We start from the raw sequence: 19,037 nt of genomic DNA on the forward strand, positions 1-19,037 counted from the left end.
ATCTCTTTGGGATATAAATCTAGTACTGGTATTGCTGAATTAAAGGATATACAGTTCTATTGCCCTTTGGACATGCTTCTAATGGTTGGATCAGTTCACAAATCCACCAATGATGCATTAATGTCCTAATTTTTCCATATTCTCTTCAATATTTCTCTTTTTTCCTTTTTCCATCATAGGTGGGAGGTGAGAGTTGTCTTAATTTGGGTTTTCCTAATCAAAATTGATTTACAGCATTTCTTTAAATGGCTACAGCTAGCATTGATTTCTTCATCTGAAAAGTGCCAATTTGAGTCCTTTGACCATTTATCAATTGGGGAGTGGCTTGTATTCTTATAAATGACCCAGTTCTCTATATATTTGAAAAAAGAGATCTTTATTAGAGATACTTGCCATAAAGATTGTTTTTCAGTTTTCTGTTTTCCTTCTTGTCTTGGTTGTTTTAGCTTTGTTTGCAAAATTTTTAAATTTTAATTAATCAAAATTTGACCCGTCCAGCAAGTCACCTACATGTGGGTCTCGAGGTGGACAATGCCTGTAAGGCTAATGCCTGTAAAGGAATGGGGTTAGAAATGAGGAGGGAGACGAGTTGAAGTGGAGCAAAGTCTCATTTATTTAACGAAAAGGATCTTAGTTATATATGATTTGACTGCATGTGTTTTCTGGGTGGGGGGTTGCAATGTAAAGAGAAGAATGTCAGACCACAGGTGTGGCTGACATCCTGGGGCATACTCGTTATCTAGTTCCTGGGCGGAGATGGCCAATTTCCTGGGACACACATTATCTTGTCTCAGGAATTTAGGACGTATTGTTTGTTCACAATAAGGTTTTAGCTAACCGTATCAGGGTTTACGCACAGGTAGTCACGTTCTTCTTGGCTCTTTGTTTCCTGTCTCAAAAGTCCATAGTTGTAAAAGTCCACATTCTTATCACTTGTTGTTTTCTTCTTGAGAGGGTGGGGTGCCCGTAGGCACTAAGGTATAGGAGAGTCTTTTATACATGATTTCTAGCAAAAATTAGTTATTTTACATTTTAGAATATTCTCTACCTCTTATTTGGTAATGAATTCTTTCCTTATTCATAGTTCTGACAAATAAAATATTCCTTCCTCTCCTAATTTGCCTATGGTATCAGCTTTTATGACTGAATCTTGAATCCATTTTGACCTTATCTTGGTATATGGTATAAGTTATTTATATCCAGTTTCTGCCATATTGTTTTCCAAGAGTTTTTTTTTTTTTTAATCAAATAGTGATTTCTTATCCCAGAAACTGAACTCTTTGGGTTTATCAAACACTAGCTTACTATGGTCAATTATTACTGTATATTTAGGTATACCTAAACTAGTCCACTGATGTACCAATTTTTATCTAGTACCAGATAGTTTTAATGATTGCTGCTTTGAAATATAGTTGGAGTTCTGTACTGCTGGGCCCCGTGGGATAGCTGTTATCACTGTCTTTAACCCCATCGAATCCATATATAGCTCAGAAAATGTCTTATACCATGAAATAAGTTGTGCATTTAATTTTCATTGTGTAATTATAGTAACTTATTGTTGCCAAATCAAGCAATTGAAATATATTCTTCTTTGAAATAAACATTATTTTGGGGAGGGGTGACTTCTTGATAACTACTTTCTATTATCTTGTTAAAATACCTGTTGAAGTGTGGCTAATGATTATATCCTACAGGCAAGCCTAACACATTTTTTTAAAATAGCTTTTTATTTATAAGTTATATGTATGGATAATTTTACAGCACTGACAATTGCCAAACCTTTTGTTCCAATTTTTTCCCCTCCTTCCTCCCACCTCCTCCCCTAGATGGCAGGATGACCAGTAGATATTAAATATATTAAAGTATATATTAGATACACAATAAGTATACATGACCAAACTGTTATTTTGCTGTACAAAAAGAATTGAACTCTGAAATATTGTACAAATTAGCCTGTGAAGGAAATCCAAAATGCAGGCAGGCAAAAATATAGGGATTGGGAATTCAATGTAATGGTTTTTAGTCATCTCCCAGAGTTCTTTTGCTGAGCGTAGCTGGTTCAGTTCATTACTACTCCAATGGAATTGATTTGGTTCATCTCCCCTTATCCTATTCTCTTCCTTATATTTCTTTATAAATGTAGAAGACTTTAATACCCTTTAAGATTATATATGTATATATAATTCCCTTTTAGATTTTTAAATACATATTATACCCTATATGGGTAATACCCTTTTATATTTTATATGTATATATATATATATATATATATATATATATATATATATATATATATATATATTATATATATATATATATATATGTAAAATGTTCCTGTTTAACCCATTCCCAATGTGAGTAGGCTTTCAAAATTACCAGATGTCCTCCTCCATCTAATTCTTCTGTGTCATTTTTTTTCTCTCACACCTCATTCATATAACCAGATCATTCTTTTTACCTTTTTCTACATGGTTGATGCTAAGTGAAGTGGGTAGAACTAAGAGCATTGTACATAGCAACAAGAAGATTATGTGATGATTATCTGTGATGAACTTGGCTCTTTTCAACAATGTGGTAATTCAGGACAATTCCAATAGACTTGTGATGGAGAGAGACATCTGCATCCAGAAAGAGGACTATGAATGTGGGCCATAACATAATCTTTTCATCTTTTTTTGTTGTTATTTGCTTGCATTTTTATTTCTCAATTTTTTTTTTCCTTTTTGATCTGATTTTTCTTGGGCAGCACAATAAATATGGAATGTTAGAATAATTGCACATGTTTAACCTACACTGGATTACTTGCTGTCTAAGGGTGAGGGTTGGAGAAGAAGGAAGGGAAAAAATTTGGAACACAAGGTTTTACAAGGGTGAATGTTGAAAACTATCTTTGCATGTATATTTTGACAATATAAATCTATTATTTTTTATTTTTTAATTATAGCTTTTTATTTTTAAAATATATACATGGACAGTTTTTGACGTTCACCCCAACAAAACCCTGTGTTCTAATTTTTTCTTTCCCTGTTATTTTAACCAATCTGAGAGGTGTGTAGTGGTACTTCAGAGTTTCTTAATTTGCTTTTCTCTGATCAATCAAATGTACCTTTTCATATGATAGAAATGATTTTAATTTCTTCATCTGAAAATTGCCTGTTTATATCCTTTGACCATTTACCAATTGAGAATGGCTTGAATTATTATAAATTTGAGTCAATTCTCTATATATTTTAGAAATGAAGTCCTATAAAGCTATTTTTTAAAAAAAAAATCAGAGTATATTTCTTTCCCAATCTTTCTTTTGAGCTACCCAATTACTAAGGACAATCTTAGACATATGGTTTATATTTTCATATATAAAATATAAATAGTTTGTCTTTACTGAGTCATTTGTAATAAGTCTTTGATGTTTACCTGATATTTTTCTTCGATCTTATATGTCAAATTTTTCAAAAAGTCTAGGTCTTTTGCAACAAAATTCTGAAAGTTTATCAATTCATTAAATGTCTATCTTTTTTTCTATTCAGGATTATGCTTACATTTACTGTATATAATATTTTCAGCCACAGCTCCAGTTCTTTTGTTCTTCAAGATATAGTTTTCTAAGACCTGTGGCCATTGCTAGGTCTTATGTGATTCTAATTGTGGCCCCACTATATTTGATTTGTTTTTTCTAGTTGTTTATTATATTTTCTTCTTAACCTGGGGGTTTCAGAATTTGACTATGATGTTATTTTCATAGAAAATATCTATCAGTCAATATCTGAAAGATATTCCTACTTCTACTTTCCTGTCTTATTATAATACTGCAAGATAATTTTCTTTAAATACTTCTTGTATTATTGTTACCAGGATTTTTTTTTTCATAGCTTCCAGATAGTCTGATTCTTCTTATGTTTTCTCTTCTTAATCTGTTCTCCAGATTCATTGTTTTTTGTATGAGATATTTTACAGTGTTTTCCATTTTTTCATTCTTTATATTTTGTTTAATTATTTCTTATAGCTTCACTCACTCATTTATAATTTTCAAGGAGTTGTTTTCTTCCTAAAGATTCTGAATCTCCTTTTATAGTTGATTTACTTTCTTTTCATAAACTTATTTTTCTTGGAATATTCTTTTTTTTAAAGTTTTTCCTCAATATCTCCTTTGATATTTGAAGTCTTTTTTTTTTTTTTAGTTTTTCTATGAATTCTTTTTAGGGAGGTGACTAACATTAGTCTTGGAAGGAAGTGAGTTTCTTTTTTTATTTCAGTATCCTCCTCTAAATATGAATCTCAGTCTTCTCTAATGCTATAGTAACTTTCTATGATTGTATTCTTTATCCTTTGCCTGCTTATGTTTTTTTTTTTTTTTTTTTTTTTTAATAGCAGATTGTTAGTGTAATCACTTCTAGTTCTGGGGGATGGTACCTATGGATTCAGGTCCTCCTTCAATTCTCCCCTCTGGTCCAGAATCCCAAGAACTTTACCTTTCTGTAAGTGCCCAGCCAGCTGGGTCCCTACCCCACTGCTTTTGTGCTCACTGAGCATATGCAGCTGCTTCTTGCCCAGAGACTTGTCTTGGCAGCATAGCTGGGACCAATGAACCTTATCAGAGATTCCCTCATTCTACCTTGAATCAGACACTGAACTCCCCACACTTTCAAGAAGATGAAAGTTCCTTTAACTGTGGTGGAGGCTACTTCCCAATCAAGCTAGGCTTAGGTCTCATCTTTTGCTGTTTCAGTAGAACTAGCCTGGAGGTGTTTATATTTCACATGGGCCAAATTTTTGTCATATATCTTTATTCAGTTCTCAGATTGTCCCAGAATGACTACAGTTCTGCCTCAGCTCTTGTCCATTTTAAACAACTCTATATGTGCTCTGAGGCACCATTTGTATTGTTTGTGAGGGGAATCTGGAGAACTTAGAATTTTCTGACCTATTTTGCCATTCTTGGACTTTTTCCCTGTATAAAATTCTATAATAGCAGTTTATTTATAAAGTTAATAATATTCGTTGAGCATTAGCGTTGTGCTATTAGCTATTGTGCTAAGAAGTAAAAAATCCAAAAAAAGGAAGGAAAAATCTGCTCCCCCCTCCAAAAAAAAAAAAAAAAAAAACCACACAGCCAATGCTTTCAAGGAGCTCACAGTCTAAGATATAAAAATAACTTTGTACAAACAAAATATAAGTTGGAGATAATCACAGAGGAAAAGAATTTGCATTAAGAAGGATTAGGGAGATACTTCTTATTAAAAGTGGGATTTTGTCTGGGACTTGAAAGGAAGTCATGTATATTGCTCTATGGATTCCCAAATCCTCCTTTCGTGTTAACTTTGTGAAGTAAACAATGAAAGTATTATCAATATCTTTTTGTAGATGAAAAAACCAGATCTTACAATATCTAGCTGAAATAGGGTCAACAATCATATGAATTATGCTTTTGATATTTTGATGCTTGAACTAAGAATGAATAGTTTTACAAGTTAGGTAGTAAGTTGTCCAGCAGTTACTGATATGTGAACTATAGAATGCAGGATGCAGGAAAGGGTATGTAAGGTATGTTTTTTACAAACATACTGTGTGTATGTTGTATGTGTGTGTGTATGTGTGTGTGTGTGTGTGTGTGTGTGCATATATGCTTAAGATACAGTTTTGTTTGGTCTACATTATCAATATTTTATACATCATTTTATTGTCTAAATATTCAACAAAGCAAGTCAATTACTGGTTTCAAAACACAAATAGTCTGACTGAAAATTTAACAATTGATTCACCCAAAGTAGTTTGAGCTTATGCCCCTAGGTGGGGATAAGGAGAGTAAAATTAGAAGCTAAAATAGAACTGGAAAGTCTATTAGATGTCAACTCAACTTTCTCATTTTACAAATAAGAAAACTAAGGCCTTAAGGAAGTGAAATAGCATAATCAAAGTTATAGTACTTAATAAATGAGAAGAACTATAGAGCCATTGCATTTCTGTTTTGTTAGGATTCTTACAAGGTGCTAAGTAAGTGGAACTGAGGAGACAATGATTAAATCTAGTTTAGCATTGATTTAATCCTACAACAAATAACAGTTTCCTAGTGATATAATTGGTGTACTCAATGTGGGGCATATAAAGAGGAGCTGTCAAGTCCAGAAAGGACAAGAGCACTAGAAGCTCTCTGAGTCTGAGACAGATTCATTCCATTTTCCACCTTTGTTGTGGCTGGAAGTTCAAGTACAAACCCTTGGAAGTTGGGGAGATTCAGAAGTCAGAGAAGGCAGGCAAGGAGCTCAAGCTTTCAGAACCAAGATTACAGAAGGCCTCTCAGAACCAAGGAGAGAAATAGGCCTCCAGAAAAAAACTAGCCAAGCCCCGAAGGAGACAAGACTTTGAAGGAGATAGTAAAGGATTTGGACTTTAACTCCTGGCTGCATTTGAGGTGATTATTTAACTGAAAAGAAACCTGCTCCCAGAAAAGATTACATTTTAGAGAAGAATATTACACTGTTTTATTTTTGTTTTTCCACTGCATTTCAAAGAAGCTTTTTAGAAAACTAGAAGAAACTATTAGCCAAAGTGGTCAAGGCTGAATTTCTGCCATTAGAAAAAAATCAAGTTAGAAGTCAGGAAAAGAATAATATAGAGGCTTTTCTAGGAAATGTTTAACTGGCATTTAGGTCCCAACTCTTTAGAGCTTCTTAAACTTTTTCTATTCACAACCTTTTTTCACCTGAGGAATTTTTATACAATCTTGAGTGTATAATCATATAAAGAAAGTATATAAATCAAAACTTTACTGATAATAAATCAAAATTTCGTGACCCCACATTCAGATCCATTTCCCCATGTTGGGTTGTGACCAACAGTTTTAGAAGCTATGATTTAGAGGGGGAATTTCTTTCCAAAACTGAAGGGTAGACTAAGAACTCTATTGTGTGTCCATGAGAACTCAATAAGAAATATCAAGGAAGACATTAAGAACTCAGGATTAGATTGAAAAGTCTGAGTTTGAAAGTCCACCAGATTGGAGCTGTTTACAATCCTGGTGCTGAATTAAACTACACCTCATTGATTCTAGTACAAGAACTATATAGCAATAAAAGTTTTTTTTATTGATCTTTTGTTTTTACATTCCTTTCTAGGCTGCCATCTTTACTTTTGGACTTTCTTTACAACTTTCCAGAAAATTCTTCACCTTGAAAGCTCATTGCACCCTTGGACTTGACACATTGGAAGTATCCTCTAACTCATCTTCTGATTGACTGGTTTATCTCAGACTCTCCACTTGGAGGAGAAGGCTCAGGTCAACCATGTCTTTATTCTTCTCCGGATTGGAGTTCTTCTTTCCTATATATTCTCCATAAAATCCCCAAGCCAGATACTTTCATTTCTTTCCCCCTCCCCTTTTCAGCTTTTTATTTAACTTCCCCAATTAGTATGTAAGCTCTTTGAGAACAAGGACTTTTTTTTTTTTTTTTTTTGCTTATCTCTGGATTTCTAGCCTTATTATTTCAGTGCCTTACAAATAGTCAATCTTAATTTTAATAAATCTCCATTTGATTTGATATAATCTTTACTTGTCCCCATAGACACACATACACCCAAATCATTCCTTTCCTCTAAAATAAAACTAACTCATTTTATTTATTTTTTATTTTTTTTTAACTAACTCATTTTAACAAAGGATTTTTAAAAAAAGGAGATGGGGAAAGAGTTCAGGAAAAGTCCTCAAAGTTTAACTTTGTGTATGCCAGGTGCCACAGGTGTAGTCCCAATTTTGTACAAAAAAAAGGTACATTTTCAAATCTCTTCTTGGTATAACCTTAGTCATTTTATTTCCACAGTATTCAATTTTTATTACCTTATTATTATTTCTATTATTGTATTCATTATATGTAATATTTTCTTGTGAGATGCTGAATTTGGGTCTTGCCTCTGACATACTCTTGGTAGTATGATGCTTACAAATCACTAAAATCTTAAGAGATTTATCCAAAGCATTGGGATGTTAAGTTGCAGAGTAGGTGCTTACCTGAATTAGTAGAGAATTTTCTCTCCAGAGAGTTCCCTAGATGTCTCTATGCTTCTTTGTATTTATCATATTTATAAATTCTTATTGAACAGTATATCTGTATACTATAATTTGTTTTGCCATTCCTTAATAATGTAAAAAAAAAAAAAAAAGTAGCATATTTACTTTCTTTCCAGTTCTCTTCTACTGCAAAAAAGTGGGCTGTCAGTCAGTCAAACATTGTTTAATAATTTACTATATTCCAGGTAGCTGTGAAGAACTGGGAGTATACTTTAAAAAGTTAAGCAGTTAGTGCATACAAGAAGCTTAATGTTGTTGCTAAAGCTAGATACACAGATTTATTTAACCACTAGGGGGCATTGCTGGTCAATGCCTGATGCTATTCAGTGTTACATTCCAAGAGTGATCACTCTCCCAGAAATGATGTATTCGCCTAATACTAGAGGAAACTTTGGGGTACTACCAAGTTCTTTATGGTTCTCATGAAGTTGGCCATCCCTCTTCTTTTGCCCTCCCTGCTTTTGGAGGGGAACTCCTTATTCTAGGGCCTTAGTGTGGATGTATTCAAGCCAACTGGGTTCATCCATAGATAAACCTTACTCTTTCTAGATCCCTTCTAAGTTCCATGGAAGTACAATAACATAAGCAAAGCAAAAATACCACTGACATTTTCTACCTACCTGGTTTTTTCCAAGCATAGTCTTTAAATCTGTTTCTTTGAATTCTGTAGGTGAGCCAAAAACCAAAAACTAACAAAAAAGAAAAACAAAGTTGAGGTGTTAATACCCAAACTTCCTCAAAGGCAACTTAGGGCTCCCAACTCTACTTGCATACTCTTTTAGCTAATGATTCCTTCCATGAGAGAGAGAGATAATAAATACAAAATGAAAATAGCATGCTTGTCAAACAAAGTACATTAACAGCTGGGGGATTATAACTTTCATTTAGATGATGGCACTTAAATGTTTTTTGTATACACAAAGCCTTTTGATCATTGATCTCTTAAAGTGGGAACACAGTTAAAGATGCTGGAGTAACAGTACAAAAGAGATACCACAACCTCTTAGAGTACTAAAGTGAGGGTAAGTTGTCTGTAACTGAGAGAATGAAACAAAACATGTACATTACATAGCTATTATGATTATTCTTTAGTTTATGCAAGTAGGCATGTGTATCAAGCCTTTCTATTTACAGAAACACTCCAGTTATATCACACAACTCTCTGATTTATATGAGTGAAATTTTAGGTATTTTTATTTTATTAACAAGATCTCACATCAGTAATGTATAAAAATAAATGTTTTAATTCACATATTAAGAACAAGATCATATCTGAGGAATCCTCTTTCTTAGAGGGCTCTCCTAAAAGAAAAGTTATAGATGGAGTTAGAGTTTAAAATGGTCAAAACATTGTTCTGCTGAGTACTAACAAAATGCCTTTGTGCTTACTTTCTAGTTCCCCTTCTTTGGAAGTGTCAATACTTGCACAGAATATCATGCAGTAATTTGTTAGTGTTTGGATGAAATTATTAATATTTTAGGACCAAACAGATAGTTCTGGAGTCTTGGACTAATTCCCTTCTCTGGGCTTTAATTTCCTCATCTGTAAAATGAGGAAATTAAATCCTTTTAGTTCTATGGTTATGATCCTAGAATCCTACTTGTGGGAGGTTGCAATCAATACTAGCATTCTGAGATATCACAAATTCAGCTAATTATTATGTCTTTTAATCATTTCAGTTGTGTTCAATTCTTTGTGAGCTCATTTAGAGTTTTTTTTGGCAAAGATACTGAAGTGGTTTGCTATTTTCTGCGTCAGCTTATTTTACAGATGAGGAAATTGAGGGAAATCAGGCATAAGTAATTTTCTCAGGGTCATACAACTAGTAAATATAGGAAGCTAGATTTGAACTCAGGATAAGTTTTCCTGATTCCAAAGCCGAGTCAGTGCTTCATCCACTGTGCCATCTAGCTACTGATTCTATATCTTTGTTAAATTTATTGAATATCAAATAAATCACTCTGAACTAAGTCATGTTGTAGGTTCCAGGAATAACTAATGGGTACAATCCCTATTCTCAAGAGGACTGTGTTACAAGAATAAGAAGGCCTAATAAATATTTCTACGTCAAACTTACCTACCTATAATGCTGTAAAATGAAAGAGTTATGGCATTTAGAGTCAGGGCACCTGAGTTCAAAATTCCAGCTCTGAATTTTAATGACTTAGTGATATTAAAAACATTGCATAACCTCTCGGGGCCTCAGTTCCTTCATGTATAAAATGGGAGTTTGGACTTGATGATGTTTAAAGTCTCTCCTAGGTTTAAAGCCTAAATATTGTTTGCACAGAGGTCAAGGTTTTCTGCTCATCTGTCATAAGGACAAATGTATTTTGTTAATATCTTTGATTTGTATATTATGTTTCCCACTGTGTTAACACTAAAATAAATCAAAATTTTCCAAAGGTTTTGATTTCTTTTATGCTTATATTACAATCATTTCCTGATAAATACTACCCATTGAACCCTTTATTGTGAGAAGTCTAAATTTACTTTAGTCTGTCAAATTCAAGACTTTTGTTATTTAAAATGCAATAAGTATACAAGTCTTACAAATCCCTGTTTTAATCATTGAAATATAACTTTGTAAATAAAATATTGTATTATAAATAGTGCATAAATAAAATAAAAATCAATATAAAACCATATTTTATAAATATGAATAAAATTATAATAATAAAAATTATATATTTTTAAAATAATTCAAACCATGCAGATTGCAAAAAGCCCCAGTTAGGATAGTGACCACAATATATAATATAACTCTAGGAATCCTCCCACAGTACCACCACAGAATTTTTTTTTTGACTGAGTAAAAGCAACCAATAAGAATTGAACAATCACCTGAAAAGTTCTACATTCCTTGTTATCTCTTATTTAACTGAGGTAATATCTATAAAGTGCTTAGCACAGTGGCTGCCACATAGTAGATGCTTAATGAATATTGATTCTCTTTCTCCCACCCACTTATCTACTAAGAGGAATGTATTTGAATTGGATTTTAAGAATAAAAGGTGGGGCAGTTAGGTGGGGCAGTGAATAGAGCACTGGCTCTGGAGTCAAGAGAACCCGAGTTAAAATTTAGCCTGAGATATTTGGTACTTATTAGCTGTATGACTCTGGGTAGGTCATTTAACCCCATTTGCCTTAGCAAAATAAATAATTAGATAAAATAAATTAAAATAAAATAAAAAATAAAAGGAAATAATGGCAGAGAAAATTGGGAGCTTTTCATGTATAACCTAGTCATTAAATTTTTTTTCAATCATGTTCCATGTATCTTTGCAAGGATTCTCAGAATTAGAGATTATCTAATTTTTGTTAAAACTTTTTCAGAGATAATTCAGTACTTGGGGACTTGGTATTTCTTTTTCCATGAGTTATCTCAAAATTGTAGGTAATTTAAAAAAATAAGCTTTAGTAAAAAAAAAATGCTGACTCTACAAATTCTGCCTCAGAATCTTCTATTTACTTTATTTCTCCATGACTTCAATGGTGCCTACTTGCAACATCTCAAAGCTCAGTGGGGAATCAGCTGATTCAAGCTGGTTCCTCTCTTTTTCCCTGAGGGATCCTTATTCTACCTAGGTTTCAATTCACTTTTTGTTTTCTTCTTTCTTCCTTTTTTTTTTTTGACAATTGGGATTAATTGACTTTCCAGGGTCACACAACTAGTGTTAACTGAGGCCAAATTTGAACTCAGGATCCTTCTGACTTCAGAGCTGGTGCTCTGTACACTCCTAACTGCTCCCACTCACTCTTTGAAGAAGATATTTCATCAGCATGTTCTAGATACTTTTTCCAAATGAAAGCTATGTGGATCACTTCTTTTTCCTATGTACTCCTCTCTGATTTATGATAATAACATGAGAAGCCGAGAGGAGCAGTATAGAAAAAATGCTGAATTTGGAATCAAACACTTGGATTCAAGTCACTGCTCTGCCATTTGCTACCTTTGTGAACTTGGACAAGAAGATTGATGTCTTCTCTGGTCCTCAGTTTCTTCAGTACTAAAAAGGAGAGAATGGATTAGATCTAGCCCTTGCAGGTCCCTGCCATCTCTTCTAAATCTCTAAATGATTATTTTTATAATTTTATGATTCCTTCCACAATACACAGGATTGTTTCATTATAGCCCTTATGTATTCACTATTTAAAAACTGATTAATTCCTTCAGGTATCAGATAAAATGAAAGACATTTAGCTCTGAGAAACCAATCATACTAGTATAGCAATGGAACCAGAGGAATAATTTAAGCTAAAATATTTTAATGGGAACAAAATTATCTAAACTTATCACTTACACTAAACTTAGGAAACAGCATTAGATGAGGATGAATTAAGCTATGTAATTAAACATTGTAATTTTACCTCATGGACATTTCAGGGATGCCAAATCAATCAGGGAAGGTGAGAGCTCTTTCATATTATTTTTGTAACTTTTTCATAAAGTGCAAAAGCAACACCAGGAGAATTCTGGGATCCTCATTTTTTTCTCTTCTGGGTATAATAAGGTTTGGAATAATTCTGTCTAAATGGAGACCATTTCATAGAGTGTGTCTTGCTTTTAATTAACAAGGCTTACCTTATTGTTCTTGTAGGAAATGAAGTGAACTGATATCATCTGAAATGTAACTTCTTTTACATATTTATAATTTAATTATTTTTAATTATAAATATATTTATATATAATTATAAATTTAAATATTCAATGTAATTATACATATTTATAATAATATATAATAAATAATAATACAATAAAATATAATAAAAAAGACCTTTAAAATCTTTAAGAAACTGCTACAATAAATGAAATCATTTAAGACTTCTAGCACTTTGCTGAATTGAGCAGAAATTATCAAAAGATTGGAAAAACCAATTAAAATACTTTAAAAATCATAGTTTCAATCTACCTAGAGAATGGTTTTGTACAGAAAAAGAATTCCTTTAATATGAGATTGAATAATTGGGGGAGAATATTCCTTCTACTAAAGCAGATTGGCACCTAACTGCTATGTGACTTCCAGTCACCAGAGCGCTGCCTAGTAGAATATGAAGTTAATATTCTGAGGGTCACACAGCCAGTATGTATCAAAGATAGCTATTAAACTCAAATCATACTGACCTTAAGGCCCCCTTTCTGTCTACTGAACCCTGCAAAGAAAAACAAGAACGGGAAAGAAAATGGTTGTTCTTTATGCTCAAGGAAGACTACTGTCACTATATTGAGGTCAAGGTACATTGAGCCCCATTGGCTGATCAGTCCAGTATTAACTCAGAAGACTCTACCATAAGTCAGTCACAAATAGTCCACATAAAAATTTGAAGTGCAGATATTTCTAGATTTGTGCATCTCATGTTTCCTTTGTAACTGCAATTCTGCTTGATTCATAGAGTCTTTTTTTTTTCCTGAGGCATTGGGGGGGTTAAGTGACTTACCCAGGGTCACATGGCTAGGAAGTATTAGGTATCTGAGGCCAGTTTTGAACTCGGGTCCTCCTGACTTCAGGACTGGTGCTCTATCCACTGCACCACCTAGCTGCCCAAGCTTAGAATCTTTGATGGAGGTATATATCATACTGGATGGTCCTTTGCTAGTATCTTCTATGTCATACAGTCAATTCCAAAGATCTTTTGAGATACCTTGAGAGTGTCCTTGTATTGTTTCTTCTGACATGTGATTTCTCCATAAAATACCTTCTAGACAAACTTATGGTTGGCATTTGGACAAAATGACCAACCCATCAGAATTGTACTTTTTGCAGTAGAATTTGTAGTTCAGTTTAAGAAAGGATTCAGTGTTTGGTATCTTATCTTGCCAGGTGATCTTCATGATCTTCCTAAGATAATTCAAACAGGAGTGATTCTGTTTCCTGGCATGGTGCTGATATACTGTCCAGGTTTCACAAGCATACAATTTTGAGGTTAATACAATAGTTCCTTCCTTCCCTCCCTTCAGTTCAGTAGGCAGTCTAATAATCCACATTTTCCTTCAGAGCCTCCCAAACTCTAAGCTAGTTTTGACAACAATACATTATCAATGTATATATCCCTGGAAAGTAAACTGCCAATGTAAGTGAACTTATCCACAGTATTAAAAACTTCCTTTGTTGTAACCAGTGGTTCCACATGTTGATAATGGTTCAGTGCTGGCTGGTGGAGAATGTGTGATTTTTTGATATTTGTGATTAAGCCAAAATTAGCATAAACAGCAGAGAACTGATACTCTGTTGCATCACAGCCTCAGAACTGTATTGAGTGTACAGTCACCTGTGAACAAAGTAGTATACCAACTTTCCTTCCACTTAAACCTTGGCTTGTAGCTTTTTTCAAGTTAAATAATTTACCATCAGTGTAATAGCTGATCCTAATGCAGCTTTTTCTCTTCGTTATTGGCATCTGACAACATCTCTGAAAACATCATGCCAAAAAAATCATAGAAATAAGCACATAGGTGTTTCATTTCATTGGTGACCTGGAAGGTACAAGTGCATCCTCCATTTTGCAGAACCCAGATAAGCATGCCATCATGAAACAGACAAATAATACTGAAGAACTTTCCTTGGCAACCAAATTTAACCACATGGGAAAAAGAAAAGAGAATAAGCATTTGTTATTAAGCACCTACCATGTGCCAAGCCATGTGCCAAATACTTTACAAATATTATGTCATTTGATCTTCATAATTAACTCTTACAACAGCATATCTGAAAAAAAGATTATTATTAAACACTGCTAGCTGAGTTATAAAGTATCAATGAAGACTTATGGGAGGAGGAGGTACATATATTCATAGGACTTTAAAAAGTGGTTAGGAATTCAACAGGAGTAGGAACGAGAGAAGCCTTAGAAAGTAGCATGAGCAAAAGTATGAAGGCTGGAATGCATAGTATGTTTGAGGTCAGATCAAGAGCTTTCTCCATCTTGGTTGGAGTGTACATTTTGTGAAGGGGTACCATTATGAAACAAAGCTGGAAAGATAGGATAATGTCAGGTGGAGTAGTTGGTACTTTATATTATATAAGAAGCCACCAAAGATGTTTGAACATAAGAATGATATAATCAACAGAGAAAAGGGGATTAGATATGCTTTTTTATAGTGATACAAAACTTCTACATTAGCCAAGTCCAAAAAAAATAGAAAATTTGTGTATGTTAATCTGCTCTGAGTTCATAAACTGCTTTGTTATATACAGTATTCTGGAACTATGGGATCTCTTTTCCACAAAGAAGACAAGGCAGCACCAGCCCTGAAGTCAGGAGGACCGGAGTTCAAATCTGATTTTTAATATTTAATACATTTTTTAATTTAATTTTTTAAATTTAATATTTAAGACATTTAATACTTCCTGGCTGTGTGACCCTAGGCAAGTCACTTAACCCCCAATTGCTTCAGAGAAGGAGGAGGAGGAAGAGGAGAAGGTGTAAGAGGAAGAGAAAGAGGAGGAGGAGGAGGAGGAGGAAGAGGCGGCTGCGGTAAGGCAATGTTTTCTTATATCTATTGTTAAGGGCCAAGTTTAGTCACTATAATTTTGTAGCATTCAATTTTGACTGTTTTACTGTTGTTTACATTGTTGTGGTCATTGTATAATTTTTTTAAAACCTGCTTACTTTACTCCGTAACAGATTGTATATATCTTTCCACATTTCTTTATATTTATCATATTCTTTTATATTTTGTCTCATAGAATGACTTAACTTCTACTTTGGGGTATTTATCTAATACAAAGTGGAGGCTTACGCTGATAATATTAGAGAAGAGAGACTCCTGGTTCCTCAGGAGTAGCCCTAGACACTGAAGAAGGAGTCTTGTTTACTTTTTAAACCCAGGATAATAATGTATTTGGGAGATGATGGTGCAGTAAGGGTAATTAAGTCCAGAATCACACTAAAATTTATGAAAATTAGGTGTCTCTTTTCTTGCATTTTAGTATTCTAGTATTTTAAAATTTTCCTTCCAAGTCATTTAATTTCTCTGAGACTCAGTTGTCTCAGCTGTGAAATGGGGATTTCTATCTTAATTAGCTATAAAGAAAAATGATATAATATATGGAAAATGCTTTGTAAAGTTTTAAAGGGTTATATAAATGCTTATTATTTGGCATGAATTCAAGATAGTTTTCACCACTTTTGTTGTCTTTTTTTGGGTGTTCTCCAGTTTAACAATGGCCTTCCATATTTCTAGCCATAATCATGGCTAATTCTAGATGCATTCTTATCTTGACATTATTCCTATGTGTCTGTGTGTGTATCTATGTGTGTCTTTGTCTCTGTGTGTCTCTCTTCTTTCTGTGTGTCTGTGTGTCTGTGTGTCTCTCCTCTGTGTGTCTGTCTCTCTGTCTCTATGTGTATGTGTGTCATCATATAAACTACTGTGTGTCATCATATAAACTACTTTATCATTGAAAATAGACATTCTCATGGAGGACGATAGAATAGGAAAACATTTATTTTCAGATAAAAATATGAGGTTGAAAAATACTAACTTCTCTCCTCTCTTATATAAATCCTACTTAATTCCTCATTCTATTTCATCTTTCATATATAAAAGTCTATTTGACCACTCATGTGATTTTAATTTAATCCAAATATTTTGGCCCTGGATTTTGTTTTTATGTCACTTTTCTGTTGTATCCATTTCTTTATGACCTCATTTGGGGTTTTCTTAGCAAAGATACTGGAATGGTTTCTCAAAATGAGTTGGAGAAGAAAATGGTAAACAAGTTTTAAGTAACATACCCAGGATTATTCAGCTAGTAAGTGTCTAATGCTAGATTTAAACTCAAAATTCCTAACTCTAGGGACAATGCTCTTTATCCATTGCACCACTTAGTTGTATCCTTGGACCTAAATTGCATAATGTTTAATACTTTATTGTCTATAGTCTTATATTTCAACAATGTAAGCAGCCAAAATTTTTGAGAGATATAGGCACTTTTTAAACCAATACAACTGTTCTACAATTTAGGAGATTTTTATTTTATTTTATTTTGGAAATAATGCTGAAAAGTTCAACAATTTGCGATCAGTCTAGTAATGAGTACCCCTTAGCTTACCTTATACTTGGAAAATAGGCATACTATCTGGGCTCCATTATGGTAGGACCTAACAGGGATTGGACTCTAATGGCATATCCTTGGAGAACCTCTCTATAACATTGAGGAATCAGAATGAGACTATAACTAATGAATTTGTTTTGTATTTTAGTCTTCTCAAAGTTTTTGTTATTTAATTTTCCAAATAAGAAAAAAATCTTATTTTTTTCTTTCTCCCACCCCTTCCCCATTGGAAAACAAATCCTTGTCTTATTTTGTACCCTAAGATATCAAGCTTCATCATAATTGATTTTCTGGAATCATAATAATTGTGATAATTATAATCTTTAATTTTTTTCCCTATATCTTCTCAATAAGATTGAATGGTCTTTGACAGTAGGTTTTATGTTGGACATGTTTCCTCCCCCCCATTTTTAATGGTATTTTTAGGTCCATTTGTTCCAATGGAGCAATGAAATTATAAGTCTTAATAGTATTACAAGTGGACTTGTAATTGTAATTGAAATAATATCTCGAGATCTACTGAAGTCTAAGATATTATATATAAGAGGATGTCTCCTGATTCTCCATCTTGATGTAGTAGGGATTCATTTTGCTTCTTTACAGGCTGATGGAGGGAGGACATAATTATATATAAAATGAATCATAATTCAAACTTGATGAATGTGGTTTTCAGCTAAAGATGTCATGTAGCACAATGGGAGATCATCAGTAAACAATTTAGGATCTGTAGGAAAGCATTTAACTATATGGTAGAGGCCAAATAAGTCCTTTCCATTTATATAGTTGTCTGACAGCATAGTTAGAATGTTGTCCCAATTATGCAGGTATTTTTAGAAAACTGAATATTGAATCTTAGAAATGAAAATGACTTTTATAGATGAGTTGCTCCAACCTCTGATTTTATAGATGAAGAAGCTGAGGCACAGAGGACCTGTTACTTGTGTATCTCTAGAGGGTAAGCACAGAATCAGAACTTTTAGAAAAAGAGCCTCCAAGATAAACATCTTGTTAGCTTCTTATTAAAAGGCCTAGTCAATGTGTATGATTTAATTTTCTGCTTTTAGAACCATACTAAATTATGTTGTTTACCAAAAAAGTTACTGGTGACTAGAAGTCATTATCAAGATGAATCTCAGAGGACAAAAATTCAATTACTTAGTTCTCATTTGCTTAGAGGTAAAATGGCATCTTTCTATTTAAAACTTATTTTTTCTGAAATAATGGAATTTAAACAGAATTAATTTACATTAATATTGTTTGTCAGAGAAGATATGAGATTTCTCCAATAAGTCTTTTGTTATTCTGAATACCTAGATGTAAAGTCAGTGATAACTCTACAATACCAGGACAATTAAAGAAATCAGCTTGTTAGAGTTAGAGACAAGAGGGATGTTAAAAGTGATTCAGTCCAAATTACCTTTGCTCTAGTCCCAAATTTTGTAGATGGGAAAATAGAGTCACAGGGAAGTTAAGTGACTTGCCCAGTATCACAAACCAGGGAGTGTTCTAAGTAGGATTTCAGTATTTCCTTGGATCAGTGATTAAGAGCCAGAATTGTAATCAAATGATCCAGATCTGTTCTATATCTGCCCTTAAATTGCTTGTTTCTAGTCACAGATTTTTTTTTTTTTTTTTGCCACATTGTCCCAAGAAGCTTTCTCATCAGCAAAATGAGAATTAATAGATGGACATGATATTCTTTTGTAATTATCATTAATTCACTTAAAGTGCTAGGATTATGGGCAGAAAAAACATGTGGAGCATGGTCTATGCTTTCTAGCATGTTTGTTTAAAATTATTACTTTTTAAATTATGAACTTAACTATTATTTGGGCAGCTAGATAGATGGTGCAGTAGTTAGAACTATGTCCCTGAAGTTTAGAAGATATCTTTCTGAATTCAAATCAAAAGTTTC

The sequence above is a fragment of the Antechinus flavipes genome, chromosome 1 (assembly GCF_016432865.1).
Source record: "Antechinus flavipes isolate AdamAnt ecotype Samford, QLD, Australia chromosome 1, AdamAnt_v2, whole genome shotgun sequence".
In the NCBI taxonomy this organism is placed as follows: domain Eukaryota; kingdom Metazoa; phylum Chordata; class Mammalia; order Dasyuromorphia; family Dasyuridae; genus Antechinus; species Antechinus flavipes.